The sequence below is a fragment of the Tupaia chinensis genome, unplaced genomic scaffold (genome assembly GCF_000334495.1).
Source record: "Tupaia chinensis unplaced genomic scaffold, TupChi_1.0 Scaffold000354_1, whole genome shotgun sequence".
NCBI lineage: Eukaryota > Metazoa > Chordata > Mammalia > Scandentia > Tupaiidae > Tupaia > Tupaia belangeri.
This window is the reverse complement of record NW_006159849.1, coordinates 899,932-906,691: the sequence shown is the minus strand read 5'-3', so window position 1 is coordinate 906,691 and position 6,760 is coordinate 899,932. Positions and strand designations below refer to the sequence as shown.

The following is a 6,760-nucleotide window of genomic DNA, read 5'->3' as shown; positions in this document are numbered from 1 at the left end:
AGGGGACGCACTGAGCCTGGGAGGCCCGCAGGGCCCGCCTCCTGCCGCCGCCTTGGGGGAGGGGGAACACATGCTCTGTAATTATCTATTTTTGAAGGCACACAAAGAAAGGCTGAACTATTTGGACTGCTTTTTTAAAAAAAGGTCTCACTATCAGAGAACTCAAAAAAGAGGGGCTGGCAGGTGGTGTGGTGTGGTTAAGGGTGCTGGACTCCCACATGGTGAACTGGTTTGGGTCCCAGACATTGAGGTTTGCTTGCTTTCTCTCTCTCTGGTCAAATAAAAATTAATTAATAAATTAAATAAAGTAATTCTAAGAAAAAGAATGCTGACTTATTTGTAAAGAAAATTACATGTAAAGCATTTCTCAAGGTCAGCCATTATAGTCTATACTTTTAAAAGTAAAATTCATAGGGACCAGCAGTTAGCGTAATGGCTATGTCGCTGGACTCCCACATAGTCGACTGCGGTTTGAGTCCCGGACCTGGTGGCTTAAACTCACGCCAGGCGTGTGTGCGTGCGTGCCCAAGATCCTGAGAGGAGAATGGAGGAGAAAGGATTGTGTGACTATCCCTCCTGGGGGGTGATTTCCTGCTTTCTGTCTCTGTCTGGTGAACGCACGCACCCTATAGCAAAAAACTCTCCAAAAAAAAAAAAAAGTAAAACTCATAGAATCTGGAACGGTGCTAACACATAGTAGGGCTCAAAGTAAAATTTGCTGCTGATTCCATTCTTTTGGGGCATAAAGTCATAGAGTGCTTATTAGTCGCCTGTGGTTTCTTCTTGCAGAGTATCAAATTCTTCACTGCTATGACTCACACTAACAGGAAAACTGATGAAATACCTTTTCAGCAGTAACTGGAATGTGTTTTCTGTATTACATAAAAGTGCAGTAGATTCGCTAACATTAAAATCAGATATGGTCAAGGCTGAACCACAATGAGGAAAGTAAAGCATTTTCTTAAAGGATTATGGTGAAACTTGCTCCCTTTGAATTTTTTTTAATTAGAAGAATGATTGTAAGTATAGTGTTTGCCCTCTTTCTAAGTAAGTTATAATTCTTAATCACAGGAATAAATTGTCTACCATGGGCATTTTAAAAATGTAGAAAAGGTATAAAGTATCTTAAAAAATGCACCAATTAAATAAAATTCCTCCCGCAATTTCAGTACCTCTATGAGTTTTAAGAACTTTGCTTTCCTTATGTACAAGAAACAAAATTTTGCATTACTTTTTGAGTATTTTGAAAGCATATTGATACTGGAATAGGCAAGGGGAAAAATGACATCATCAGATTTCCATTTCTCTTGAGAAGCCAGTGAGTAATCTGGGTGTGCCAGTTTCACTGGAGTTTTGGTCTAAAAGCATTTTCCCTGGACATTTTTCTGAGATTTTTATTCCAAATGCAATATTAATGCTTAAACAGTTTCTCTGAAATAAGTTATTAAATTAGACATATGAAATAAAACTGTAATGTCATTGTGTTTTGTTTTAATCTGGTAGCTGAACTGGGTATTATGATTTAAATTATATTAATAGTATTGCTTTGCCCATGTATTCCTCCCCCACTTCCTCCCTCATCTTTTCTCTCCCTTCAGCTATAATTTTAGGCTTCAGGGGAGGAGAATGGGAAAAGAAGGAACAGGCCTTTCTGCTTTCTTCACTGTTTTTCAAACATAGTTTCCTAATAATCATTCTTTGCTGAATGCTGACTTAAAAGTAGACATTGTACCAATAGTACATTATTTAATCCACACAAGCTTCTATGGGAGTTTCTATCACTAAGGTACAGAACTTGTAAGAATGTTTAAACACAGTTCTGTTTAATTCCCAAATGTTTGCTTTCCCAAACATTGAATGTACTTAGTAAATATTTGATCAGTCTTGACCCTTCATTCCCACACCACAGAGAATATGACTAGGTAAGACATAAAACCCAGGGCTGCCATTGTCCCCACTAGCTTCAGGCCTAGGTTATATTATTTCATACACACACACACACACACACACACAAATACCAGAGAGAGAGAGAGAAAGTACCCTATGATGAGGCCTGGCATACCATAATCCTTTTTCCTGCAGTTATCCATCCTATCAGTATCCTGGGGATGCGTATGCACCTAGCATGTTTTTCAAGCTACTGGAACTAGAACTCAAACCCTGGTTGGCCATATGGGACCCAGTTTCCTCTGTGCAGTATATAATTGCTGTGCTACAGGGCTAGCCCCTGGGTCTAAGTTTACTGGAAGAAAAGAGTAAACCTTCTAGCTTTAGGAGAAAAGAAAGGAAAAAGAATAGGACAACAGAAAAGAAGAAAAAAGAAATATAAATGAGCCCAAGGAAAGAAAAAAGGGCATTTGGGAAAATTTATACAGGTTGAGAAAGAAAATTTAAATTCAAGGCCTACAATCAATCAAGAATATTTTCCACGTTTGAGCTATACAGTATTTGGGAGATATTTCTGTTCTCTTCACTGAAAGTTTCTCTAATACTGAATACTCTGCTTCAAACTTTTTACCACTTTGAAATGTAAAGTTTCAGATAATAAGGTAATTCACATAATAAGAATTTACAATGGGTACATTATGAGTGAATAAGAGACTTGTCTCCATCAACCTTTTCTGACCTCTGATTCTTCTCCTCCTCTTTAATTTATTCTTTTTCCTTCTCTCTGTTCTATACCCTCTTAAAGCATTCAAGTTGATAATTACTGTGTACTTACTGCACTCAAGATTGTGGGGATGGAATACAAAGAGGAGGTTACTTATCTTATAGAGGAAATACATTTACATGCATAAATGATTTTGATGCTGAGAATAATGGTATAATTAAGTATCATTAAAGATTTCTCCTAATTAAAAGGGTTAAGAATCTAATAAACTCATTCACAATGAGGTTCTGGTGATAAGCTGAAGTGTGACATGTGGGGAGGAGTTATTTGTGGTAATAGTGAGGTAAACAGAGGTTTTTCATGCCTGCATTTCAAATACTAATTTTCATAAAACTCAGATTTTTGTATTTGTTTCTGTGGCCAATTTTGAGTTCTGAGAATTGATGTTGTTTTTTTTTTTTGTTTTTTGTTTTTGTTTTTTTTGAGAGATTTTCACTGTAGGGCGCGTGCGCTCGCCAGACAGACAGAGAGAGACATAGAGACAGAAAGCGAGAAATCACCCCCCAGGGGGGATGGTCACGCCGCAATCCCTTCTCCTCCATTCTCCTCTCGGGATCTTGGGCACGCACGCACACGCGCCTGGCGTGAGTTTTAAGCCACCAGGTCCGGGACACGAACCGCGGTCGACTACGTGGGAGGCCAGCGACATAGCCATTACGCTAACTGCTGGTTCCCCCAGAATTGATGTTGTTTTATATTCTGATTGGTTACTTGTGAATTGCTTGTATTGATTTCTAAATTCTCTCTTGAATCTTACTGTTATTAGGTTATTTTACTAGTGCAAATGGGTTTTCAGTCGATTCTCTACATTTTTTTAAGTTGAGTATTTGCAAATAATAACATTTTTTTCCTCCCAATATACCTTTCTTTTCAGAGAAATTTTCTTTCCTTGTTCTTACTCTATTTTTTTTTTACCAAGAAAAAAAGAAAAATTTTCTGAGAGAAAGAGCAACCAGGTTCTTATTCCATTTTCTATGTACAGTGTTAAAAGATAGTTGTGACAGTGTAGTTCTCCTCCTCCTTTTGCATATGGAAGCCAAATTGTTCAGTCACCATTTGAAGAGATTACTCTATTCATTGAGCTGCCTTTAATCGACTGTATTTGTGCTCTCTATTCTGTTCCTTTGATCTATGTGCCTGTTCTTTCACAAATATAATGTTATCTTGATTACTATAACTTTATAGTAAGTCTTGAAGCTAGGAAGTGTCAGTTCTCCAACTTTTTTTTCTATTTTATTATTGTGTAGGCTATTTTTGAGTAGTTTGCCTTTTCATAGAAACTTTTGAATTAGTTTGTTGATACCTACACAATAGCTTACTAAAATTTTTTTTTCTAGTTTTTTGCCATAGGGCACATGTACTTGCTGGAGAGAGACAGTCAGTGAGTTACCCCTCAGGGATTTCTTTACCTTCATTCTCTTCTTTGAGATTTTGGGCACACATGCGTATACATGCTTAGCTTGATTTTCAAGCTGTCAGGTCCAGGACTCAAACCATGATTGGCTATATGGAAGTCCAACATCTTAACCACCACATTACCGGCTGGCCCCAGCTTACTAGAACTTCACTGTGATTCTTTTTTTTTTTCCCCAAAGAATTATTTATTTAATTTTATTTATTCATTCATTTTTTAAAAAAAATATTTTATTTAGCTTTATTTATTGATTTATTTATTTTATTTGACCAGAGAGGGACAGAGCAAGAGAGAGGAAAGGAGAAAGCAAGTCACCAGGTTCAGGACTCGAATCATGGTCAACCATGTGGGAGTCCAGCACCCTCAACCACCACGCCACCTGCCAGCCCCCATTCATTTATTTTAATTTGACCAGACAGAGACACACACACAGAGAGAGAGAGAGAGAAGGAAAGTGAGAATGCAGGTCACCAGGTCTGGGACTCGAACCATGGTCGGCCACATGGGAATGTCCAGCACCTTAACCACCACGCCACTTGCTGGTTCCCTGGGATTCTAAGACCAAATTCGGAAAAAATATTAACATCTTAACAATATTGGGTTTTCCAAACCATATTCTGAACACAGATTATCTGTTTATTTAGGTTTTCTTTGATAATTTTTCATCAGTTTATAATTTTCCACACATAGACCATATATATATTTTGTTGGATTTATATCTAAGTGTCTCATTTGGAGGGTACTTTTTTAAAGTTTTATTTATTTAATGTTTTTTTTTGCCATAGGGCAGGTGTGCTCACAGAGAGACAGAGAGAACATGAAAAATCACCACCCCTTTGGGGGGTCGGGGGGGGGTAGCCATGTCTTAATCCCTTCTCCTCTCAGAATTTTGGACACACTTGCACACGTGTCCTGTCTGATTTTCAAGCCACTGGGTCTGGGACTCAAACTGTGGTCAGCATGTGGGAATCAGTGCCTTAACCAACATATCACCTTCTAGCCCCAAAACAATTGAGTTTTATTTATTGACATTGTGTCCTGTAACTTCGTTATTAGTTCCAGGGTTTTTGTTGTTGTTGTTGTTGTTGTTTCTTTATGATTTTCCACAAAGACTTTTGTGTCATCTCTGAACAGAGACAGTTTGATTTCTTTCCTCCATAATGTATACATTTTATTTTATTTTCTTGTCTTATTCCACTACTTAGAACTTTTGGTACTATGTTAAATAGAATTGAAGAGATTCCGTTCCAGATCTTTGGGGAAGATAATCTAGTTTTTGACCATTAGTGTGATGTTAACATAGGGTTTTTTCTTATAGATGTTATTTATCAAATTGAGAAAGTTTACCTATTACAGTTGAGTTTTTATCATAAATAGGATTTGGATTTTGTCAAACATCTTTTTTCTGTATCAGCTGACCTTGTAATTTGTCTTCTTTAGCATGTTATTGGTAAAGAGGACAGTATTGGTAAAGAAGACATCCATTTACTGGATTTTGTAAGTTTTTTAAAATACATTTTCATTGAGGTAAAGTTTACAAACAGCAAAATGTACAACTGCTAAAGTTGTAAATAGATGAGTTTTATAAATGGGCTCACTGTGCAACTAATATTTTAATCAAGATATAGAACATTTGTATCACCCAGAAAAGTTTTTTTATGTTCCCTTCTAGTTAATCTCCATCCCTCACAGGCAACTACTATACTGATTTCCATCACTTGAACTGTGTAGAAATGAGACAATGCAGTGTTTGATATGTCTTCTTTTTAAATTTTTCAACATAATGCTTTTGAGGTTCAGTAATGTTACTTCATGTATCAGTAGTTTGTTCCTTTTTATTGCTAAGTAGTATCCATTATAGTACAAATATACTCATACTTTGGTTATCTATTCTCCTGTTGCTGATCATTTAGATGATTTCTAGTCTTCGGCTGTTTTCATTAAAGCTACTATTACCATTTTATTACCTGTCCTATGATGGACATAGATTTTCTGTTCTCTTAAGTAAATAGCTAGAAAAGGAATTGCACAGGTATATATTTAGCTTTATAAGAAATTATTTTTTCATTTTAATTCCTGTATGTTTTTTAGCTATATTTCTGTGTCTCTTTTTGTTTTTAAAATCTTTGCTCTAAGGGTTGGCAGGTGGCATGGTGGTTAAGGTACTGGACTCCCACATGGCTGAATGTAGTTCAAGTCCTGGACCTGGCAGCTTGCTTTCTCATTTTCCCTCTCTCTCTGGTCAAATTTTAAAAAAATGATAATAACAAATAAAATAAAACAAATAAATAATTTTCTTTGAAAAACCCTTTTCTCTAGGCATTAAAATATGCATCCTTAACTTATCCTAGTTTGCTTAGAGATACTATGGTACCACTTCACATAGAAAATAAAAATTTTATGATTGTAATTTCCCAATCCCTTGAGCTATTGTTGCATTTATTTTATATACTGGTGTAATACGTTCTACAAAGTAATGTCTTTATTTCTGCTTCAGACTGTCAGTTGTTTTTCATAGAATTTAAGAGAAGAAAAAGAAATTTTGTATGTACCCACACAGTTACCATTTCCAGTAAACTTCATCGATTCACCTTTCAACCTTTTCACCTTTTTCTGACATCATTTTCTTCTAACCTAAAGAGCTTCTTGGGGGGCCGAGCTGCGCAAGGTGGCAG

General features: G+C 36.4%; 1 long non-coding RNA gene across 1 annotated transcript in view; it reads left to right on the top strand.

The window, feature by feature from the left end:
- LOC114008529 (uncharacterized) overlaps positions 1–6,760 on the top strand; it is a 39,119-nt gene that overhangs the window by 29,559 nt on the left and 2,800 nt on the right. The gene's annotated exons all lie outside the window — the stretch shown is intronic.